Source organism: Acinonyx jubatus, chromosome D4 (assembly GCF_027475565.1).
Source record: "Acinonyx jubatus isolate Ajub_Pintada_27869175 chromosome D4, VMU_Ajub_asm_v1.0, whole genome shotgun sequence".
NCBI classification, from domain to species: domain Eukaryota; kingdom Metazoa; phylum Chordata; class Mammalia; order Carnivora; family Felidae; genus Acinonyx; species Acinonyx jubatus.
In genome coordinates, this window is record NC_069391.1 from 63752079 (window position 1) to 63778092 (window position 26014).

A 26014-nucleotide genomic window follows, 5' to 3' on the forward strand; every position below is an offset into this window, starting at 1 on the left:
AAGACCCAAATACTGACTGAAGTGTTTTCCATGGGTGTATTTCAAGTATTTTAACCATAAGTATGTCCTAGGCACCTACCTATTCCATGTTAGCCTTTCTGGCTGATGTTGAAACATGAAAGAGGAATTAAATGTTTTGCCTGCCTTCAAAGAGCTTATAATTTTGCATATGCAAAAAATTTTTTAGAGAAGCAAGGACATTTGTAGCTCATAATACAAGATAGAATAAGGTAGATAAGCATGAATTTTAAAAATAACAGCACAATGGGCTCAGGGATGAGTACAAAGTAAAGTTTTTCTCCCCCTTTGAATTTTTGGCTACCTAGTTCCTCAGTCAGATTTAAAAAAAAAAATAAGTTACCATCATTTGAGGGGTCACAGAGCTAGCAAGAACATTTTTTGCCAAGAAAGGAGAATGCTACCCCCCAGTGAGCACTCTCTGGGAGATATTTTGGAAAATGCTACAAGTTCTTTTAAAGAAAAGGAAATGAGGAGATTGTCATGTCTGTCTCACCTTAAATAATAAAAGCTGGGTCGGCATCAGAAATTAGAAACAAATTCTAGGAAACGTCTCTGAAGTTTCCACAAGGTGATCCAATTAAGATATGACTGGCAGCCATGAAAAGCTATGATATTGCCAAACCACAGCGAAATTGTAGATGTAGAAACACAAGAAATATCTTGCTGGATAACCAAATAGTTTTTAGAAGAGCCATATAGTATAGACTTAAACTTCCAAGACATCACTGACTATTTTTCTTGCCCTCCAGCCAAAGATAACCTAAGACAAGGGAAAACACTGGCTATCCCACGAAAGCCAGACAAGTAAACAGAAATTTGCAATGAATCTTTCTTAGCCTCAGCAAAGGCCAGGCCTAAAATCCATCTTCAGCACATTAGAATGGAATCTCTTAGGTCAACTAACAAGACCCCCCTCCTTGCAGGGGTGCTGACATCGAACCACTCTGGAATCCCCTGCTCCACACACCTCCATCTGCTGTCATAAAGCGCTTTGTAAACTGGGCACCAGACATTCCGGGCATCTCAGAGAGCTACCAGCTCCCCCTGACTCCAGAGAAAAACCAGCTCCCAGATCAAATAACATCTGGTCCCATATATAGTGAACGCATCAAGGCGGTATCCTTCGAATTGGATCATTCTAGATGACAGGTGATAGCACTAATGAAGGCCGGAAGAAGTAGACATCAAACCCACTCCACAAGCAGGGACATCAATTTTTAAAAAGTCAAAGTTCTGATTCTTTCGTATTCTTGAATGGTCACACTGAAGACCAAGATAAGCAGGATAACCTGGAAACTTAGGAAAATCCCCCCAAAACAGGATACTCTAGTTGGTTGTATAATAAAATCCCATTTTTCTTAAAAATACATCATTTTTATATGATTTCAGCTGTACTCTTATTAAACTTGTCCCATCAGTTAGAACATTTTGAGATCATGAAACATTTTGAGATTATTTGTTGAGTGCCTTTTGAGAAGAATTAGATTCTTTCTGGAATGTGATCAATCAAGCAATACTATGAAGGGCTGGCCTGCTGTGAGTACACAGTAAGCTATTCATTGTGTATATAGGGAAATGGGGCAAAGAGTCTCTATCCTCAAGTTTAAGTTTCTCAGGAAAACAGAACAAACACAAATGTCACTGTAGCAGATATTTTTAATTGCCAACCCAATATCCATCAAGACTGCCATTTCCAGTCTTCTAACAGACATTAATTATGGACAGGTATAAACCCTACAGTATATGCCCATGACTTCAAGGAGAATGGCCCAAGTACCACCTTCAGGGGAAGGGCCTGGTGAGTCTAACTCAACAATGACAGTCCCATTTCCCTTTGCATGTCAGGCCAATGAGATGGCCAAGTGAGGTTTATTGAGTGGCTTCTGAGAAAGATCCTCTTGCTTAAAAAAAGAAAAAAAGACAATAAGAAATGGATCTTCATCCTCTAGATTTTTCTTTCTTGATGTGATGCCTAGAGCAGCAGCAGCTGTCTTGAAACCATGAGGTACAACCATGAATAGGAATACTTACTACCTCAGGACAAAGCTGGTTGTGTTGAGAATGGCAGAAAAGGAAGACTTTGATGAATTATTGAGCTGGAAGTGTAACCCATTCTGGACCTGTCTTCTCTGCAAACATGAGATAATACATTTTCCTTAAAGAATATGCCATTCCAGGATGAATTTTTTAATACATACAGCTGAAAGCCTCCTGGGTGATACAGATACATAAATAAAGATGCTTTGTCAAAGCGTACTGTCAGCTGATGCAATGGAATAAGAATTCTGAAAAGAGCAACTTGGCCATAAAGGAGAGCATATGCAGAGATGTGTAACTCAGCTGTTAACAATCCAAGTGTTTTGGGGGACATTGTAAGAAATTCCTTTTCCTGTTTTTAGTTCCAGGTTACCAGTTAGGCAGGCCAAGCATCTTATCTAGACAGATATATCTTTGGAGAAAGAAATTTCATAACAAATAAACTAAGAAATATTTCAATTTACACCAGTTAGAAGAATGTGTAAATTAAGGAAGTAGGTGAAGTAAGATGAGTAACTTCTTTAGGTTCTTCTGATAAAATGGAACCCAGTAGGTGAATTTTAAGAGCATTTTATATTTTAATTATTTTCCTTTTTTATTTTTATTTTTTTTTTAACATTTATTTATTTTTGAGACAGAGAGAGAGAGAGAGCATGAACAGGGGAGGGTCAGAGAAAGAGGGAGACACAGAATCCGAAGCAGGCTTCAGGCTCTGAGCTGTCAGCACAGAGCCTGACGCGGGGCTTGAACCTACAATCTGCAAGATCATGACCTGAGCCGAAGTCAGACGCTTAACCGACTGAGCCACCCAGGCGCCCCTATTTTCCTTTTTTAAAGCATGACTTATACAGTGTAGATGTGCTGATCTTACATGTACCATTCAGTTTTGAAAAATGCTTATCAAGACACAGAACATTTCTGTTGCCCCCAAAATATATCCTCATGCTCCTTCTAACTTACATTATTTTTATGATCTGTGCTTTCTGTATCCTTTGCAATGCATTTTTGCTTAGCCTGAAGTCATGAAGATATCCCTCTAGGTTTTCTTCTAGTAGATTTATTGTTTTAAACATTACATTGAGATATTACATCTATGTCAAATTGATTGTTCTGCATAAAGTAGGACACACATAATAGGATACACACATAATAGGATATTCATATACGTATGAGTCTCATTGTTCCAGTACCATTCCTTGGAGAGATTTTCCTTTCCCCATTAAATCACTTTAACATTCATATCAAAAACCATTTAGTCATATATTTGTGGATTTATCTCTGGATGCTCTATTCTGCCCCATGGATCTACATGTCCAGCCTGTCATCAATACCACTCTAATCTAATTAATAGTGTGGAAGTCAAGTAGCATGAGTCTACCAACTTGGTTCTTTTTCAAGATTTTTTGGGCTGTCCTTTGTCCTTTGCTTGTCCAAATAAATTTTATAATTGTCTTATCAATTTCTGGATAAAAGTCTTCCAGCAATATATTAAAGGTGATGGAACAAGGCTTTGCTATGAGAAAGATGAAACAAACTTTGAGGTGAATATCCTGGTGGCAAGCATGTGCCTGGGGATAAAGGGAGCAAACAACATGTGCGTCAAGGGTAATTAGAAGCTTTTCTTGATTAAAATCTTGCACCATGAGCCAGAATGAGGACTGCTTAGACTGAATCATGTCCCTTCAAAAATCTGTATGTTGAAGCCCTTAACCCTCAGTGTGATGGTATTTGGAAATAAGGCTTTTTTTTTTAATGTTTTTATTTATTTTTGAGACAGAGAGAGACAGAGCATGAGCAGGGGAGGGTCAGAGAGAGAGGGAGACACAGAATCTGAAGCAGGATCCAGGCTCTGAGCTGTCAGCACTGAGACCGACACGGGGCTTGAACCACAAACTGGGAGATCATGACCTGAGCCGAAGTCTGACACTTAACCGACTGAGCCACCCAGGCGCCCCGGAAATAAGGCTTTTGAGAGCTAATTAGGTTTACATGAGGTCATGGAGGTAGGTCCCTTATGATGGGATCGGTGCCCTCATAAGAAAAGATACCAGAGAGTTGCTTCCTCTCTCTCTTTCTGCCATGTGAGGACCCAGTGAGAAAACAACTGTTTACAAGCCATGAAGGGATTCCTTCCCAGGGACCCAAATCACCTAACACCTTGATCTGGGACTTCCAGCCTGCAGAACCATGAGAAATAAATTCATTGTTTAAGCCCCCACCCAGTCTATGATATTTCATTATTGCAGTCTGGGCTGGCTGGCACAGAGATCTTAGGGGAAATTATCATGGTCCTTAATGTTGCTGGTTTATTTTAAGTCAAGGGGCCATTAGAACTTACAAATGGCAGATTGATTGTATGTATTTATTGCCATTCCCTTCCAAACCCTACTAAAATGACAGGAAAGACAAATATCCAACCCATAAATGCTAGAAGAATGGGAGAGGAGATATGTCAATCAACTTTTTTAAGGTGGAAAGCCGATGGGGAATAACTGACCTAAACAGAGCAGAGGAAGCAGAAGCCGTTGAAACCAAGAGCCTACACTGGGGAGAAGCAAGTGATTTGTTGTGCATAGCCCAGAAAGGACTGGGAACTGGAAGCAATGGCTCCCATTAACACGTGGGGCTGAAACAGTAACAGTGTAGCCATGGGTCCCATCCCCGCAACCACAGAAGAACAGCTCTGTGAAATAGGAATATAATGCAAGCCACGGATGTGATTTCAAATTTTCCAGCAGCCACATTAAGAGAGGTAGAGCTAATCTTAATAATACATTTTACTTAACCCAATATGTTATTATTTCAATATGTAGTCAGTATTTTTAAATGTGTAATGAGATATTTTAGTTTTTTTCATAAAGTCTTTCATGTTTGTGTTTTACTCTCACAGCACATGTCACTTCTGACCAGCCATTTTTCTGTGGCTCCATGGCCACATGTAGCAGGGGATGATGGTATTAGACAGCATGGGTCTAGAGCAATGGAACCAAAAACCCCTGAACTCAAAGACACAGGCACAGGGCAGTCTCAGTTCCCGAACTGAACTGAACTGAACAGGAGTTCTAAATAAAAGTCTGCATTCCAGCTTCCTCTTGCCCCAAAACCAGAATATAAGCACCTGTCTCTTGGGGTGCCTGGGTGGCTCAGTTGGTTAAGCAGCCAACTTTGGCTGAGGTCATGATCTCACGGTTTGTGGGTTTGAGTCCTACATCAGGCTCTGTGCTGACAGCCTGGATCCTGCTTCAGATTCTGTGTCTCTGTCTCTCCCTGCCCCTCCCTCACTCATGCTCGGGCTCTTTCTCAAAAATAAATAAACATTAAAAACTATTTTTCAATAAAAATAAAAAATAAGCGTTGGTCTCTTCTTTGGCCCCAATTCAAGAGATTGGGTCCTTCTTAGGGCCTTGGAAGAAACAAAAGCAATTTAAAGGGCTAAATAAAAACTTCAGAAATCACAAACCTCAGAGAACTAATAGAATATATTGCATCCATAAAGCAATACCAGGATACTGTAAATATTAATAAGAAAAGTATTTTGAAAATTAGAAAATATGGTAGCTAAGTAAAAATGTCCATGGAGAATTGGATAACAAAGACAAAGGAATCCCTTAAATGAGGGTAAAAATAAAGAGATGAACACGAGAAAAGATAAAGAATTTAGAGGATCAACCCAGGGGATTCAACATGCAAGAGAGTTCAAGAACAAGACAGGAAATTCACAAAGAAAATGAGGAAAAATTTCCCAGGAGATATTACTCTTTTTGTTATAAGCCTTATGGTGCTATTTAACTTTCAGAAGTATGTACATATATAACTTTGATAAAAATTTAAAATCATTTTTAAAAAAACAAAAACTGTTATAAAAAGGAAAAAGGACTTTGCTTAGGATGAGTCTGACAGAATAATGAACTGTTCATGATGGACACGTGCCTGTTACTAGTACCTGATAAATATTACATGACCAGAGGCAACAAAACCATCAGAGAGGTGGCCTCCTCCCCACCCCATGCCTGGTTTTATAGCACTGTTTTAATGCAATAGCAACAACAAAGGTCTCTAGGCTTCAAACTGATGAAAATTTCAGGTGCCTGGCTGGCTCATTCAGCACAGCATGTGACTTTTGATCTCAGGGTTGTGAGTTCAAGCCCCACATTGGGCATAGAGCCTACTTAAAAAAATAAAAATAAAAATAAAAATAAAAAACTCTAAAAAAATAATTTAAAAAATTGCAGAAAATCTCATTTGAGCTTCAAGACATTTTCGTTTCGATTCAGAACTTGTGGTCTACACATTTCTGTGGCACTTGTCATCATCCTATCAGAGAAAACTCAAATGAAACAAAGGACAGAATATGCCTTGGCATCCCCTGGAAGGGTCTCTGCAGGAAGCGTCCACACCTTGACAGGCAGGGCCTGTCCCCAATGCTGACTGTGCCAAGGCTGCCAAGAATGAGGAAGGCGAAGTGGCAGCCAAGTTCCCATGTTCAGGGGGCCTCAAGGGGCGGGATTCAGGGGTTCAGGGGCGGGAGCATCCACGAGTGTCCTCAAAGGGTCTCCATCTTTGAGAACCAGCCATAACAGAATATGGGGAGCAGGCTGTCAAAGCACAGATTCCTGGCCCCATCCTGGACCTGCTGGATTGATATGTCTGGAGATGAGGCTCAGGAACTGGGTTTAAAAGGACCCCGTACCTCCAACGCTGCCCCCATTAATTTCCATGCATGCCAACCAAAATTAGAGAAACAGCATGCAACTGTGGGAACTCAGCATGGAAAAACCTAGCTTCAGGCTCTGAAGCTTACATTAACCTCAAACTGTGTCTCCATGAGGTCCTTCTGGTGGGCCTCTTGAAGAAAACATTTCAGATGAGATCTACGGGCCAGAGCAACCATCTACTTCATGGGCTAGAAGAACTTGACATGGTAATCTGGGTCCAAATACCCAGATATATCCCAAGCGAACACTCATCCATTGTATCTACACTCATGAGTTTAAAAAAAAGCAAAAAGAAAAAAAGACATGTTGCGAATAGGGCTTGCCTTGGACTTAACTATCAAGTCAGGAACTTTTATCCCATTTCCTTCTTGTTGGGTGACCTTGAGCACGTACTGCTGGGAGAGGAAGTATTTATTCTATCCATTTATTTAAACCATCTCTGCTGAAAAAATAGGCTCATCATATGCTTGGGATCTTCATGTTATGACGGTGGGTGGTACGGCCACATGTGTGAGGGTATGTGCGTGTTTATGCAAATGCCTCTCACACACAGCACTCGGGAATTGGAGCTAAGCCAAGGGCAGATATTAATGAGACACTTGATTAAGATCAAGCCCTGCCCACTCATTTGAAGTGTGTGTTAACAAAGCATCAAGAAAAGGGGCCTGAGTGCCAGTTCTCCAAGAACATGTGGGGGGCAGCCCCAGTCTGTGTGTGTGCTGGCCGGGAGGCAAACATTCACATTTCCAGCTGCTGGGAACCAGATGAGAGAGTGGCCCGTGTCACACCGCTGCTGCGGGTGAGGGAATGGGCCTCTTGAAGAAAACATTTCAGATAAGATCTACAGGCCAGAGCAATGCTCCCGGGAAGTTCAAAGGCCTGTGGAGAGAATGCAGCTCTCTCCAAAGGCAAGTGTTGGCCTTTGCCTCCCTGGGGCACTCTGGTTGAGGCTGTCAGCTCTGCATGGAGAACAGAGACTGAGAGGAATTATAAAAATGACCAGAATGAGGGTGCCCGTTGGTCTCCAAACAAGACAAAGCTGCCTGTGTCTAGGAGCTCTGGCTGCCCTCTTGCCTCCAGGAAGCAGGATGCACCACAGGCTCTCAAACTTGGGCCTTAATTAATCCTTCTGTGTCTCTAGGGCTCTGAGTGTGAGCATCAGGCAAGACTGCGTGCAGAAAATCTTACACCTAGAACATGTGAGGACTCGGATCGTACTCAGGGATGTCTTGGGCGCTAAACATGATCCAAGCCCATCTTTGGCAAGGTTTGTTAATGAGCTCTCACATTCTTCTGGAGAGAAAGTCTATCTGGGAAAGGTAGGTCAGATGATGAGAGATATACGTGGCATTTGGAGGGAGGGGACAGGTAAAAGTTTGCAAGACAGAAAGAGGGAGTGCAGTCTGACTATGATTAGAATTTTGCACCAAGGATATTCTCAATGTATCAAAATTAGAATTTTGCACCAAGGTGATGATGGTGACAATGACACTATTTTCTGAGCACTTCCAGTGAACCAAGCCCTAAGTACTTTACCTATATTTACTTTGTTTATTGTTACAAAAGTCCTGGTACCACCTCCCTTTTTTTTTTTTTTTTTTTTTTTTGGATGAGGAAGCTGAGGCCCAGAGAGGTTTAATTACTCATCTAAGGCCACACAACTATTAGAACTGAAGTCGACCTCACACCAGTACCCCTGAGAGATACTATCACCACAGTTCTATCTACATGAAAGATAGCTTATTGTTTTTCAGTTTTGCTCTGTCTTGGAGAGAAGAATAAAAATGAAAAAACTTAGAATGGTTTTGAGAGAAATCTGGGAGGAGTTTAAATGCAATGAAAGAGTTCTGGATATGCTAAGGAGTGAGAATGATGCAGCGAATCTTACAGGCACTACCTTCCTGGTAAAGGAAAATATTGAGTCAGATTGCTCCAGGGCCTAAACCTCACTCTTGGGAGTAACATAAACCCTTTTGGAGTACTCAGATTAGCCAGAAGAACATCTTTTGCCTATGAGCCTAAGTGCCCTGAGACATCACCGCAGACTTCCAGGAGGGGTGTTCCATGCAGAGGCCTCAGCAGGACGAGCACAGTGGGCACCTTTCAGCCCAGTGATACATGACTGGAGGGTGTAAATGCTACTTTTCTCAAGGTTGTTTTGTGACACCGACTGACTGTCTTCACTGCAGACTCCCACGCCCCTTATTTTTTTTAAAAATTCTGCATGGATTTCTTTGTTATAGAATATCCATTTAAATATTATAGAAGTGCCCCATGGACCATATGCTGGTCTGGGTGCTGTAGGTGGTAACAAACATGAGACAGGCTCTTCCTTCAAGGATCTCACACCCATTTCTGAGACAGGATTGACTCACATCATGCGACCAGAGAACGAAATAAAGAGAGTTCTTCTAGCCCATCAGATGCTCTGTGCAAACTGGAAAACAGAGTTGCTCCCTACTCCAAGGGGATTTACTCCTGCTCCCACTGCTTGTGAGCAGAGAGCATGGACTGAATTTTTGTCTCACTTCATCCTCTTAGCCAGGTGCCCTATGTGCAGTGAACAACTTACACAACCTTATATGAAGATAAGACCCAATAAATTAAATTTAATCAAATTTCACTATGATTATCAATAGCTGAAAAGAAGATGACTAGGCTGTAATTATCAAAGAGCATTCCACACTTTAACGTCTAAATCTACCAACGTCACTGCGCCTGCCTCTTATGCTCCACCTTCTTTCTGACTTTAATGTATGGATCATCTGGGCTTCTAACTTAAGGTGCAACTTCATTCTCTGTCACTGACTCAGAGACCACACACCTATACTCGAACAAGGGCCTAGCTCAACAGTTTCCTTTTTCTATTAAATAATTCCAATCAATAAACAAATACTGGGCTCGCTTTCAGCTTAAAAAACAAAGGCTGACCTCATCTTTTTCAACTGTTGCCCCAATTCACTCTGCTCCACTTCTGAGCAAAACTCCTCAAAAAGTTGTCTAAACTCCATCTCCATCCCCCCCACCCCCATTTGATTGTTTTTCCCCTTTGCAAGCCTGGAACAGACCATGTCCAACCCCTCACTTACAACAGGGTGGTACCTGGCACTTACTGTATCCTCTATCCTTGGCCTTTGGGCTTTAGTCACAGCTGAGATAGAAAGAGTCCCAGTTTATCATCCTAATACAGGACTATCAAGGAGCTCTAAATCTGGGAAGCAATGAGACTCCCTGAGTTTTTCTTACAGACTTCAAGGTTTTTATTCCTCTTTTCTTCTTTTGTATTTAAATATCTGTTAGATCAGTCTTTCCTTGTCTTAAATGCCTTTCAGCAACTTTGAGTTTGAGGCATAGAAGCCCCTTAGGGCATGACATGCGAATATCCACAGTGTCCAGGCAGGGGGCGTGAATGAATGAGACTTGCTAGGAAGAAGCAGGTAGTAGATAAAGAAGATAGACACTGGGCTTAGAGTTGGGGGTGCAATAAGGAGTAGTGAGACCACACTCAACTGCAAGGGGACAGCCACTGTCCTATCCAAACGGGATAACCACTCACTAGTTCAAACCAATTATTGCTCTGCTGCTCTGCTAATGTTGCTTCAAATTTTGATTTTTCAAAAGAAGTCGTAAATCTGCCTTTTTACGTGAAATCTCCAAGTATTTAGATACTGGCTACTAATTCAGATTGTCTACCCAATGCTGTGTGGACTAACCAACCAGAAGCCCATCAAAATACGTATGGGGACTGGAGCTGGCCTCCAGGTCTTCCGTTTGTAACCTCGATCTGATATTTTCATACTGAATTCAGCCTCTCGTTGATTATGTCTCTCAAGTTTCCCCACGGTTTTATTATTTCTTCCTCATTCTCTCAAGCTCTTTTCTTGGTTCTTGGAAATTAGAACCAGGAAATAGATGGACAGAAAACAATGTTTTATCCCACACACCAAACGTAGAGCTTTGTTACTGATTCACATTATACTTGTGAGTCAAGATTTGTTGCCCTGTTTCTTTCTTTAGCTTATTTCTGTTCTCAATCAGAGCACAAAGAATAAAGTTCCAGAGTGACCTACCAGATGACAGAACCACCCAATGGAAATCACTCCCATTGTTTGTGAGCTGAAAAGCCCCAAGCATAAGTCTGACTAGAAAATTAAAAGGCCAATGAGACAAGCTCTGGACCCAAAAGAATGAGTGCCTAGCAGTTTTTTCTCATTCAACGTATCACCAGTGAAACTTCCTTCTGTGTTGATTTCTTCTAAGAGTGATGGCTCTTCGAGCAAGGGTTGAGTACAGTGCAACAAGCCATCCTTACATGCATTCGCCTAAATTTCAGGGGCCTGGAAATGAAGAAAACTCCAATGTCAACCAGTAAAGCTAGAAAAAGACCTCTCCCTAATCCCTTCAGGTTAAGAAGTTTAGCCTTCCCTAAAATACAAAATTTCTGAGGCACCTGGTGGCTCACTCAATTGAACGTCTGACTCTTGATTTCAGCTCAGGTCATGATCCCAGGGTCTTAGGATCAAGCCCCATGTCAAGCACTGCGCTGGGCATGGAGGCTGCTTAAGATTCTCTCTCTCACCCTCTTCCCCTCCCCTACTCATGCTCTCTCTCTCTAAAATAGTTTTTTTTAATTTTTAAAAAATATTATAAAATTCCTTAGGAAGAGGCCATGTTACTTTTGTACCTTAGTATCGAGTAGGTTTCAAACCGTTCCTGAAAGACTTATTGCAGAGGAGAAGTTTCACCAGGAGTTGAGAGGGACATTTACTGCAGACCTTTCAGAGTGCATTAGTGCTCACTGATATCCACATGCGCCTTCCTATTTCCCCTATTCCTTCATAGTTAAGTTGATTACATGACTAGTTTGGCCAATGAGCTAGCACTTCTGGTTGAAGTGATCAAGTATCTGGTATTCCTTTTATCTTCTCTCTTCTGCTCACATGACTAGAAGCATTCAGCCCAGACAGCAAAGTCACGCGATGATTTCGGAGTCACTGCTTTGGAGGACAGCTGCCATGGACTTCACAGAGTGAATAAGAAACAAACTAGTATTAAGTCACTGGAATCTGGGGATATTTGTTACAGCAGCTATCATTACTCTAACTAACACAAAGAGAAAACAGAAAGAATAGTGAAAATTTGCTGCTAACCATTCCAGTAGCCACTATGCTACTGGAGTTCTGAGAAAGAGAAGCTATTTACTATTCCACACATACAGGAAAAAGTGCAACTTATAACTCATTACCCAAGTTCTCAGACCAAGTTATGAGACAAGGTCCATCTTTTCTCTGGGATTGTGTTGTCCAGACTTGCAGGTCCTTGAGACCCATCTCAAATGTGGCTCTCTCCACTGAAAAGCTCATATGGTTACCACAGTTTTTCATTGTTGGAACTTTAACATTGTTTGTAAGCCCCATGCTTACATGTGAGGTAAGTACAGCTCACATCAAGGTTGCCAGTGAGCTCAGGCAATGAAAAGTTGTTTTGAAAGAAAAGTGTCTCTCCAAAGCCCAGGTGGAACAAAGGAAGATTCACGCCTGACTGCAAGAAAACTATGCCGTCTGCCATAGGTGATGGAAGAAAGAGAGAGACGCCATGACTTAGGTCCTTCAGCTTGTTTTGTTCAACTGGTTTGACATACTTTCAGCACTGGCTTCAATTCCAGAGAACCTGCTTCAGAATGACGAATTTGGTTTTCAGACTCCAGTTATGGAAGCTGAACCCCTCAAACTCTGATCATCCAGAGATAAACAGAGACCCTTCCCTCAGCTAAATAGATACACTAAGACAAAGAACTGTAGCCTCAAACAAAAAAGGTCCATCTTTGTCCATTAAAAGAAAGAAACAAAAAAGAAAAAGAGGAAAAGGAAGAATAGGAAGAAGAGATTCATGCCCTGTCTTCCTTATTTGACACAAATGCAGAAAGGCGTGTCTATTTGGCCATGCCAGAATCCAGTATCCCATTATTTGTTGAGAGTTCTCCCAGTATTTCTGACTCATATTCTCCCTCAGTCCACCACTATTTGAGGATTAACTTGCTCCCCCCAGCTCACCGATTCAGATAGGTAAGAAGAACTCTACTTCCTGCTAATTTAGCACCAGGCCAATAGGAAACATTAACTTTAGTCTTTCTCAGAGCCAAAATGAACAGGAACCATGGCTGCTGGGTGAGGGAGTGCATGTATCAGCTCCAACACATGTCCTCACTCGTGACACTGCTCCAGATTTGACACCTAACAGGGAGAATCCAGCCATCCCAACTTGAACAACAAGCCCACCTCCTGGCTGGGGAGAGTGGGGCACTGTGATTGACAGTCTACCAACTCGGGTGAGCTAATTCCCTGGAATGCACAGAATGGGGATGAGGTAATTTCCTGGAAAGGAAATGGGGTGCTATTAGTATGAATGGGGAACAGCAAAAATAACAAATGTCCACCGCACCTCCTCCCTAAGTTAATATATTTGATTTTAACCCAAGGCTCCTGGAGACAGATTGACATCCGCGGAAAAGCAGGAAAGCGTCCCTTGGCTTCATCATAAAGGAGAGAGCACCATCCCATAAAACATCCCAACACTGGAAACTTACAAGGTGCCTGTATGTATATTTCCTCCTGGGAAATTATTAGTCTCCTATTTCACAAATGAGGAAAGGCAGACAGGGAAAAGAGAAACCCTGCCCAAGATCATCAGCTAAGCAGAAAGCCTGCCTGCCATGCACCAAAGAACTCAGGCATCTCTCCCTATCGAAGGGAGAATTCATGGGTATCTCTGCAGAGCCCCTCACTACCATTGGAAAAATTTCCCAAGATACACATCCTTTTGGGGGTGGGGTGTACAGCTGTAAGACAGGCCTCTATGTTGACTGTTACTGCAAGGGTTTGAGGGCTTAGGCAGTGGGTGGGGAGGGGAAGGGACCCAACATGAAAATTTTCAAAGGTGAAAATATTTTCCTGAAATACAGTGTCTGTGTGCAGTAGGTGTCAATATAACTGACCTTCTGTCTTGAGCTGGAGCTGGGAATGGATTTTTTTACAGGAAAAAGGAAATGCATGGGTGTGGAGCTGCCAGCAGCAAAGGAAGTTTCCAGGCGACCTGTCATGGCGCAATTTATAGACATAAGTCTCTGAAGGGCTGTAGCGAGGCTGTGGAGAGGGTGTGATTTGTTGGTTGTGGAGCCTGGCACCTGGCATCCGTCCATGCTGACTTAACTCAGCATGCACATGTATCGCCCCTATGCACAGGAGTATCTGGGCAGTTAGAATGAAAGGAGCAGAAAGAAAACGCACTCATCCAGAGGGAAAATTTAAAATGGAACCCAGAAAGGAGCAAAAATCGTGATTGTGGGGACGGGTTGCTGGAGGAAATGGCTGGAGGGTAATGAGCCTCCCATGGCCTGAGACTTGACTTAAAGCAGCAAATTCAACTTGCCTTTCCATCCCAAAAGACACATAGGACAGATGCTTCAAAGGTCTTCTGAAGAGAAGGCAAGTCCCTCTTAGCTGTTAAGTTGGGTCCACTGGGAAGTGAACAAATGAACAAAGGGACAGAACCAAATAACTTGACGCCCATCACCACCCCCAAAGCTTCCCCACAGAACAAGGGAGTCCAGAAAGAAGCAGCCCGTAGCTCTTCAGCAAGAACCAATTAGGCAGTAAGGCATGACAGTCAACACACGTCCTGGGGGAGAGGCCATGCAGTGTTTACAGAGCCTGGCAGCTGGTGCCAGAGCTAACAACCCACATGCACGGCCCATCTGGGCAAGTTTGAAAAAGTAAACTCGTTTCCTCTGGGTCTCGATGGCTGCGGCTCAAAACATTCTGCACAGCCACATTTGCTTCCCGCCTCTCAGATTCCTTCCAGAAAACCCACACATCTGTATACACACTTTAAAATAAATATGCATAAAAGCAGAATCCAAGCTGAGGGGAGTTGGGGGGGTGAGAAGGGCCTCTGAGGTTCTTCTCCGGGTGGACCCTGACCCAAAGCTGCTTTCCTCCCCAAGGAGAGCCACCCTGGACAGGCTCTAATTGTAGCATTTTCGGGAAGTGTGAGAACTCGTTAGAATATCATACCTGCTTTGTGGTTCCCCATTCAACACAAATACAATTTTGAGGTCTGCAGCACAAATTCCCCCCCCCCAAAGACATCTACAAACTTCTGAACTCAACTCAGAGGGTAAAAAAAGCCTGAGTTTCTCTTCAAGTTCATTGGAAACTCTCCAACCCAAGACCCATCCCCACCCCATCCCCCCCACTTTACCAAAGTTTTTCTTCCCACTAAGACAGGAGAAGCCAAAGCTCTGCTCCTGCTCTTTGAGAGCTTATTCTTGTCCATTGTCCAAATCCAGTCTCAGATTGACCCCACAGATCACAGGGATGGAAAATGCCGCCCCAAGTTGTGGAAGGCTGAGGATGAGTAGCTGCTCTTTTGATATACTGTGGACCCTAAGATTGCACTTGAGGGCAAGAGAAAGAATGAGGTTGGAGCCAAGCTAATTCAGGGCACAGCTGAACAATGAAAAGGTGCTACAGTTTGGCCAACGGGCAGAGAAAGTGGAGAATAATACTTAGCGCATCTGCCAGCATATGGCAGTGTCTCCTGGAGGCTAAATTGTGGACCCATCACTTAACTTCTTCTTTCACTCAGGTCCCTATAAAAGGGCCAAGGCATTAGTTCTCACATTCATGAGGCTCAAAGTTATGGTAATGGGCATACTGGTGAAAATGTCAGGAGCTGGCTTCATGCCCATAAAACATCAGCCTCCCTAGGCTGGCAGCTGCCGAGGGCCCTCCTCCGCCTGGCAGACACCTTCCGCCATCTGTCTAGGTCCATCTCACACATCACTCCCTCTTAAAGCTCCACCCATCTGAGCAGATCTAGTTGCCCCTTGTCTGGCCCCCAAGAGCTGTGGCCTCCTAAGTTTTTGGTTTGCGTGCTCCCCAGAAGCGGTTTGAATATCCATACACCCTCTCACACAGTTTTAAGATGACATAAAAAACTTTTACTGGAAGTTTAAATAGTTCCAGAGGATGTCATTTCCTTAGTATTGTAAATATTAGCATTTTAAAATAAAATTATTACATTGCTCTTTAAATGTTGCCAAAGGGATCTAGGTATCCGAGCAATTCTATACTCCAAAACTTTATCAATTTTAAAAATACGTGAAAAGTCTTCTTTTTTATTATTTATTTATTTTCTTTATTTATTTTTAACCAATCTCTATCCCCAATGTGGAGTTGGGCAAGATCAAAAATCTCACACTCTTCTGACTGAGCCAGTCAGGTGCGCTCATGAAAAGTCTTCTTTATCAACTTATTGGTCCATTTTCTACTTGAACTCACATTTCCATTCTATTTACTCTTTGTACATTTTAGCAATTGTTGTATACTTTCATGTTGGAATGTTTTTTTTCACAAGTGATCATTGTACCATTCTTTTCTGGAACAGAAAATGTAAATACGTTGAAATTTTAATTTCATTATCACTGTAAATAAGTCTGTGAGTTTTAAGCAGCTTTTTCTACACCAACTTATAACTTCAATAATTATTTATAAATAACCATTAAGCACAAAGTAAATTTTATTAAAAATTCACATCTTAAAGAATTTAAATGGCACTTTTTTTAAATCCAATTAGATGTATCCATGGATGAAAAACATTTATTACTAGGATGAGATAGGGTTCAGAGTCACTTCTATTCGTATTTAATATTTCTTGAGGCACTTCTGGGCTGGCTCAGTCAGTTGAGCATCCGACTCTTGATTTCAGTTCAGGTCATCTCAGGGTCATAGGATAGAGCCCTGCATCAAGCTCCACACTAAAAAATAATAAATAATAAAATAATAAAATTTAAAAAGTAACATTGGAAAAAAACATTTCTAGAGAGGAAACTCTGAGAAACATTGTTCTCCCCAAAATAAGATATGAATGAGAAGTTTTATGATGCCAAAAATTCCATGACAATCTCTAAAGTTAGTAGTGACCTATCACCTGACAAACCAGTCTGATCCTTAAATTTTGTTGAAAGAAAAGAATTAGAAACCATAAGAGCTGAAAATACATTTGTTACGCAGTCATTAGTCATTTGCTTTCCTGATTCTGGGAAATACACCAAAAAGACTGTACCCAAACTTCTCAGATGACTGCTAATTATACCTGCTACTCATTTACTTAGAGCCTTCTTGTTTAAACTGAAAAGGTTGGGAAAATTAAAATGCTTGTTATTTCAATACAACTTTGCCAATACAATATTTTTTTTTTACTTTTGAAATTGAAATATAATTCACATATTATAAAACTCATCCCTTTAAAGTGCACAACTTAGTGGGTTTTAGTGTCTTCACAAAGTTATGCAATCATTATCAGTATCTAATTCCAGAACATTTTCATCAACCCAATTAAGAACTCCTACACTTTATGAGTACTATTCCTCATTGCCCATCCCCCAACTCCAGCCAAAACAATTTTTAATAAAATCGCATGCTTTAAATATATTTGCTTCAAAAGCTTGGGTTTTCAGATTTAGCTGATTCTGTTCAGGGAAACGTCTCCTATGCAACCTGTCTGGCAAAGTAGTCCACACTGTCAAGCCAAGCAGCCAAACCAGATTTAGTTTCAGTTAGAAAAATGCTGATTTCAATTTCAAATATATATGTTAATATGCATCCCTAGCCAACAACCTTACTTCTGAATTTGAATTCTGAAACAAGAGATCAATACATAGGCAAATAAATGATAGACCAGTTGTCCAATCAAGAAGGCACGGCACCATGTCATGAATTATCTTGATGAAATAGGCCTTTGTTATTGCTTATTGGTGCCCCCTTTACTTCATGTTTGAGACTCTTTCTTTAGGAGGTATATATCCTTTGATGTTATTTTGAGGATGGAAGAGGAGAAGTTGTTGAGCAGAAATCCTCATCACTCCCACTGCCTCACTCTACAAAACATCTAAATTCACAGGCCCAAATACTTCCTTTCTGAGCACCACATTTCACCCTTAGCAGAACTGCATACAACACAGCAAAAGTGTGGTAGACATAACGATGCACCATGAAGATCCCCTCCAAAGAAACCCTGGCTGCCCAAGTGTGGGAAGTGAGCCAGCAGATGGCCTGCAACTGTCAGCTCCTTCAGGGCTGGCCTCAGCCTCAAGAAAGCCAGCCTTGTGTGCCTTTCCTGCCCAGTGAGGACCCATCTGGTAGTGCTTGCTCCAGAGCTCCCCAAGAGTTGCCAAGCCTTTGTCAGGCCTGCATCTCAGTTTGACTTCTTCTGCCCAATCTTGTTTCTTCCCCTCTCCTATGGCAGGTGTTGATTCCTATAAATAGCTGGCATCCCAAACTCTGTTTCAGCTTCTGCTTCTGGAGAACTCAGCTTATAACACAAAGACACTAGGTTCTCTGCAGGTCAGTGGTGTCCAGTTACAGAAGGTTTGCCAACACCAATATGTTGAATCATAATTTTACTGCCCCAAAGACTTTTACACCCCTGTGCAAGACCCCATGGAGAGACTCATAATGAGTAAGAGCCCATACCTCTCTCTGGCCAGGTGAATTGGGAGTTGAGGAAGGTGATACGCAGCCATTTTTTCAGCCAATGTGGAATTTGAGCATCTGAATTTGATTCCCTTAAAACCAGCTCAGCCCACATGCACCCTGGAAGGCCTTTGGATTTACAGTTCAAAACTCCTTCCTATACACGTTGTTTGCCCTAATAATCACACACTATATTTTAATTGATCTATGTGAACACCTTTCTTTTCCACTCACACTATTCTCTCACAGAGAGCTTAATGGAAAGCACTGAGCTTCATTCATGCATTCATTCATTCATCCAGTCAATCAGTTACTCAATCAGTCACCAATAACTTTTTTTTCAAACAAACATGTCCTGAGTACTCTCTATGAACTGAGGGTCCATGGGTGAGTGACACCTGACATCTACCTGGTGTAGATGACCATGCTCCCAAGAAGCTCACAGTTTTGTAAGAGAAGGGGGGAAGAATGAGGGGAGTGTAAAGAAACCAATGACCCAGAGGCAGTGAGAATGAAGGCAGACTCTAGACTCAGTCACACTGAAAAAGGGAAATGATGATTTTTATTACTTAACTCTTGAAATCTCAGTGTCTCCTTAGATAAAGTAAACATTGTCAGCTGCTTATCAAATAGAATTTTATTTAACTGAAGTAAATACTGGAGAAATATTGGAGCACCTAGATTTTCCCCCTTTAGTTTACACAGATTTGATTTGATTTGATGTGATTTGATTTGATTTGATTTTTAGATAGAGAGAGAGAGCATACATGCCCATGAGAGGGGGTAGAGGAAAGATTAGAGGGAGAGAGAGATTCAGCACAAAGCCCAACATGGGGATGGATCTCACAACACTGAAATCATCACCCAAGCCAAAACCAAGAGTCAGATGTTTAACTGACTGAGCCATCCAGGTTTCCCAAACATAGATTTTAGTAAATAGTTAATTTACATGAATATTCAAGAGCTTTAGTCTTTAAGAGTTAGTAAAATATGGTCCAATTTACATTTAAATTTATCTCAAACTCCTGATTGTCAATGGTACTTTTCTCCTTTTTGCCAATTTTCACTTCAAATCTCAAAGTACTCTTAAAGAAAGGTAATATTACATAAAAACAATAGTAGCTAATGCTTATTGAAGCTTACTATGTTCAGACACTCAACTAAGTGGTTTTAACCTTCATCGTTATTTACTCCTTGAAATAATCCTATGACTCACATACCATTATTGTCTCTACTTTACCAATGAGGAACCCAGGCTTGGAAAGTTCAAGATGCTGCTGGAGGGAGGTGCTCTGCAGCAGGTTAAGGGGAGAAGAGAGTCACACCCCCACCTGGCTGCGTGCCTCACCTGCCCCTGCCTGAGATGCTCTGTGCAGGTCTCAGGTGTCCAGAGTCCTTCTCTGGCTCTTCAAAGCATCAGGTCCATGCCGCCCCAACAGAATGAAAAGGCACAGGCAAATGTCACCCACAAAGACCCAGGCTAAAAGGAACCTCATCTACACGCAGGTGATTAGAAGTAAAGTTGTCAGTAGCTACTTCACTATAGCTCTGTCTTGACAAACTCATTTCCAAAATAGCAGAAAATGTTCCCCAAGGTCCCCCTCTTCTCTGTGACTTCTCAATGCTGGAGGTGCACAGCTCTTCTCTCGATGACATCCATATGCTACAGGCTGGCCCTGGTACATCTCCAGCCTGAGCCTTGCCCCCAGTCTCCAATCATGTATATCCACTGGCCCTTTTGGACATTCCTACTTGGGTGTTTAAAAGGCTTCTCACACTTACCATGTCCAAAGGGCGTTCAGAGAGTCTCCCAAAATAACCTGTCCTTCCACAGACTTAGTTCATGGCAACCATCTTATATTCTCTGGGGAGATTTTAGGTTCATCTTGACTTCTGCTTTCCCTCACACCCGACAGAAAACCCATCAAGTCTATCAGAACCCAGTCACTGTGATCTCTCCTTTGATTAGTGCCCTGGCTCCCAGACTGTCTTCCTGTTTCTGCCCTTGCCTCTCTTGTGTCTCTTCTCAACACCAGCCAGTGATTATAGAGCACAGGACTCCACTGGTCAAATGCTTAACAGGTTCCCATTTCACTGAAAGGAAAAGCCAGACTCCTCTCAGATGGCCCTTGGGCCCTGAACAATGGGCATCACTGCCCCACTCTGCCTCCATAGCCCTCCCCCCTCGATCCCAGCAATGTGACCTCCTTGCTGTTCCCTCTGCTGGAATATTCTACCCCAGGTACTTTCCCGGTTCATCCCTTGCAGTCTCCGTGACTTTACCACATGGCATCCCCTTGGCAGCACCTCTCTGGCCACTCTGTTCCAAAATGCAACTCCTGCTCTTCCTGTCCCTCCTCCCACTTTCCTGCTCTTATTCCTCTTCGCAGCACCTACCACCATGTGATACTCCACACTTTTACTTAAAAATCCTGCACCCTTGGGGTGCCTGGATGGCTCAGTCAGTTAAGCGGTCAAACATCTGACTTTCGCTCAGGTCATGATCTCACGGGTTCATGAGTTGGATCCCTACCTCGGACTCTCTGCTGCCAGCACAGGACCTGCTTCAGATTCTTTGTACCCCCCCTCTCTCTGCCCCTCCTCCACTCACTTTCTCTTGAAAATAAATAAACATTTTTTTAAAAAATCCTGCATCCTTTGCCATTCGGACAGAGAGCTCTTGTCTGCTTTGGGCTCTACTCTTTCCAGATCCCAAGATATCAGGGCTGAGTAAGGAGTCACATGGCAGGAGAGCTGAAAAGGGCTGCCTGACCCCAGTGAGAGTTATAGGTGTGGAGTTTGTTCCCTTAAAGCCAGCACACCTTAACCCAACGCTTTGTGTTTGTTGAGCTTGCCCTTCCCTGAGTGGTGGCAAGTCAGTTACATACCTTCAGGCCACGGAATCACAACTGCTAATCGAGATGCTACCTTTCAAGTAGCTCCAATTCCCCAGCAAAGCTGTTTCATGAGCTCATAAGCTATAAAGGAGGTGAGAACAGGATTCTGCCAAGGGGTACACATACCCTTGGCTGGAGACCCAAACTGCCTGCACCTTGGTGCCATAGATGGGGAGAATGCCTACCTTGTCCACCCCAGGAAGTATTGTGGAATCAGATGGAATGAGGTCTAGGAAAGGATCTGAACTGTTCTCCACACTGTTAATACAGTGATAAGTTCACTTTGCCCCACAAGGTGTAAGTTCTTGCCTTTGAATCCAGAGTACAGTTTACCCCAGGAGCTCACCAAGGACTTTAGTAAGCTGCCTGACACTTCATGACCTTAGTGTGTGCCCCCATGAGCAAGGCAGGGAAAAACCATCACAGTTCTTCACTAGCTGAAGAGGAATCCATGCATCTCTCTCTCTCTCTCTCTCTCTCTCTCTCTCTCTGTCACACACACACACACACACACACACACACACAGAAAGCAAAAATAAAAGGAAAACTGGCATCCTGTATTCTTGATTTCCTTCTTGATAATCTTTCCTTCTAACAACTCTTGCAGAAATTTCCTAGTGGATCAAATGGAACCTCTCCCAGGGAAGACCCTCTACTCACAGGTGGCCACTGACAAAGCAGCCAAGAGCAATCTGCGGTGATTTTCCTTCCTCACACAGCCCAGCTCGCTCACCCCACTCCCAAACTCTGCCAACAGGAGATATAAAGAACCACCAAGCAAAGCTATTTATTTCAGACTCCCCACTAGGCTAAGACTCCTCCAATCACAGACTTCCTCTTTACCTTTGACAGTTCTCCCACCCAAGCTGTGGGTACAGATATTTTTCTCTTCCTGGTGTAATCCTGTCACCCTGGCACCTTATTGTGGCTACAGCTTTTGGGGGCCAACACCCACTGAGCATACCGCTTTCACTTCTCTCTTTTTAAACATCTCCAAATATCAGGAGGTCTCTAATCCTTCTTATTTAGGTTGGTGGCTTTCACGGGTAGAATGTTTTGGGTTTCTATATGAAAGGTGTTTAGGTTGGCACAGTCACAAATGGCACGCCAACAATGTCAATTCTAAAACCAGTTCTCCCCCTTTTGGGTGGCAATGGGGTCTATGAATTCAGACACTCCCTGAGATGCCAGACAGCCTCCACTGCTCCCTTCCAGTTAAATCTAGATAGCGAGAGATAAACACCTCCCCTGTCCCATGAGTATCTCCCCCTCATGTTAATACTGCCAAGGGAAATGCCTCTTAGAGACAAAGCCTGGCCAGTGAAGGAAAGAAGAGACGATACTTGCTAACGACCAATGTCAAGACATGATCCCCAGGGAAGACTCTCATGGGCCCTGAATCACCCACTGACCTGGCGGGGATTTTTTTTTTTCTCTTCTGGAACTCATCTTTGTACCATCCAAGAGATGTGAACCAAACTCAGTGTCTTTGAAAGAGGAAACTGAGAGCAAGAAAGTTTCCCTGTTCTGTAAGTGAGTTTGTTTCCAGAATAGGAGCTCTTTTCAGGAATGGAGAGGTGGCCACCAAAAAAGCAAAAGTAAGCTGAGCAAAGCCAGAAACAGGCAGCCATGCTGTGGTATAAATTAAAATCCAGCAGCCCAGAACCCTGGTTCCAATCTTAGACCTTCAAAACAGCCTGCTCTCTGGCCTGCCTTTCAGCTAAATTATAACACAGAACAGAAGCCAAGTAAAATTCAAAAAAAAAAAAGTGTTTTAATCTTTAAAAGGCTTTCCAGAGCATAAATTAACAGGCCATGATAAAAATATGGGGTGAAGGAAGCAATTTAAGTGGCTGTTGAAAATTCCTGTCTGTATGATTCTGAGAGAGTCATCTCTCAGATAGAGCCTTGCTGGACACTGGGTTCCCATCTGCTTGGAGAAGGAGAGAGTTTAGTCTTTTCTGCCTTTCCTAATGAATTCTAATCCATTCACATATAATGTCGATGTGCTAGCAGTGCTGAGATTCTGAAACTTGCAGTGGTGAGATCTGACTCCCAGATCAAGCTGCAAAGCCTCTACATAGAGCTCAAGGAAAGGTTGGAGAGCAGGAAGGCCAGTTTTAGGGGCAGAGAAATGAATTCATTATAAGGCAGGTCACACCTCTGAACCACAACCCTAGATCCAAAGCAAGCAGTTAGAGAGAGTGTGTCTACTGGTTGGGAGACCTTGCTCTTAGATTCATAGAAAATGCTTGTGAGGGCATTTTGTGAGCTCAACAGCACTCTTTGAAATCCAGTTGTTCTTATTTGGGGCTGTGAAAGAAGAACTCCTCTGGAGGCTTGAACCCTTGGAGTGTAAGCAGCTGACATTAAGATTTGATTGCCAAGGCACCCATTTTAAAGACCACATCTCAAATAAAGGTATTGCCAGCTGTGTGACACAGCTACTAGTGAAACAAACAGATAAGGAGCCAGGCTGCCCCCACCTGTGAGGTTCCCTGTTTAGAAAGCCTTGGATGAACTAAATAGGAGATCACTTAAGGGACCCCACTCTTCCCTTCCCATGGCTTAATTCCACTCTTATGTTTTAAATTTACCAATGAACGTGCAAAACCCTAGACACCAACCCCTCAGCCCCAATAATGGCATAACCCCAGGTCTGCTTGCCCTCTTTCTCTCTCCCTCCCTCACTCCACCCCACACCTCACTGCCCCACAGGCATGCTATGTACCCTCCAGCACTCCCAGGCATTCCTAATTGATAGCATCTGTATTTATAGGCAGAGACCAACAGGAAACAACCCTTCATGACATCTGCTCAGGTTCCTTCTGCCAAGAAGAGCTTCCGCCAAACATGACCACTCCCTTCAAAGTCCATCTCAATTTCCTATCCTTCATGAAGTGGTTTTAAGCTCCCAAAACATTTATCCTTTTCTGAATCCCCCAGAGCCTTTTATATATTTTCAGTAGCATTCGTATTCTGTCTTGCATCAGTCGTTTGTGTACTTATTGTGCCCTTCAGTAAGGGTTTGTGTCTCTATGTCATTGAGTTATGCTATTCAATCATTGTGGAAGTGGAGCAAATCAAACCCAGTGTTCTGTGATGGCAGGAGAACCTTCTAGCATGATAGGAACCTCCACTTTCAAAGGTGCTCAATTATACAGAAGGAATGGTATATGTCCTGGGGCAATATGCCTAAAGCAGGTTGGGGGCCTGGGGTGTCCAGGTTCCCTCCACATTGATTGTAAGAACTGAAAAACATTTTCTAGAAGTCCATTCCAATTGCTTTTAAAACTCCAGCATGGAGGCACCTGACTGACTTAGTTGGTAGCACATACAACTCTTGATCTTGGGGTCATGAGTTCAAGTCCTTTGTTGGGCATAGAGCTTACTTAAAAACAAAACAAAACTGCAACATGATTATTCACATGGAAATTTAGGATGTTGTCCACTTTCAAATTATAATCCTACATATCCGTTAAGAAGTACTTGTTAATTTGCTCACTCATTTGCATTTCTGAAAAACTAGAGAATCAGAAAACTTACAAACAGCGATTAATGGCAACGCTCTGTGGAACAGTAATTTTCCAAGGCTGTCAATCATGCAATTAGAGAATCCACTGACACCATGCCCTTGTAATAGGAGTCTTTTGTTTGTGCCTGCCCAATATCTATTATCCCGTCTTCTGATAATGACACCCAACCCAGTTCTCCTTAGGATTATCCCCCCAAGCCTCCTTCTGGTTCATGTGAGTTTACCAGTCCCTGGATGCAAGGTCAGACACACGACCACAGCATGACAAACATAGTCAAATATTCTGGACACAATAATTGGAGTAGAGGTAGGAAGATAATATACCTAAATCATTCACATTAGAATAATATGTGAGGTGCCTGGGTGGCTCAGTCAGTTAAGCATCTGACCTCGGCCTAGATCATGAAATAGTGATTTTTGAGTTCACGCTCCTTGTCGGGCTCTGTGCTGACAGCTCGGAGCCTGAAGCCTACCTCGGATTCTGTGTCTCCCTCTCTCTCTGCCCCTCCCCTGCTTACGCTCTGTCTCAAAAATAAATAAATGTTAACAAAATATTTTTTAAAAGAATAATATGCGAATATGCTAAGCAATTGGAAAACATGTCCTTTTTCTCCCAAGGTTGCTCAACTGTTAGAATATAAATGTGGATCTATTGATGTCTATCTTTGCTCTCACTTGAACGAAGCCAGCTCAAAGGGAAGCAGCCTAAGAGGTGGAGAAAAAGAAAGACTGAGTTCTCATGAAAATCAGTTTGAGCATTTAGATTAAGTCATGCTTGAAATTCTAGACTTTACAGTTAGATAAACCAGTGAAGTCCCTTTTGCTTATGTCTTATTGTGAAAAGGTTGACGTCACTGTGACTATGAATCCTGACTAATGCAGCACAAATGATGATATGTTAATAGTAGCTACCATTTATTGAGGACGTAGTATGTGCCAGGCAGATTAAACATATATTCTCTCTAAGCTTTAGAGCCATGTAAGATGGCCATTATAAGATTGGTTTTCCTGGTGAGGAAACTGAGGCTCAGAGAGATGAATGTTTTGTCCAAGATCACACCATTAGTTAGTAGGAGAAGTGGGATTCGAACTCAGGTTTTCCTGCCTCCAGAATCCATATTCTTTTCCCTACACCAGGCTATCTCATCAAGGAAAGGATAATTTTTCACCAAATCTTTTGCTGTGTTGTGTGACTTCAATGCCCAACAAGGAACTCTGGCTGGTCTTACCATTCAGAAGGAAGGAAGGAAGGAAGGAAGGAAGGAAGGAAGGAAG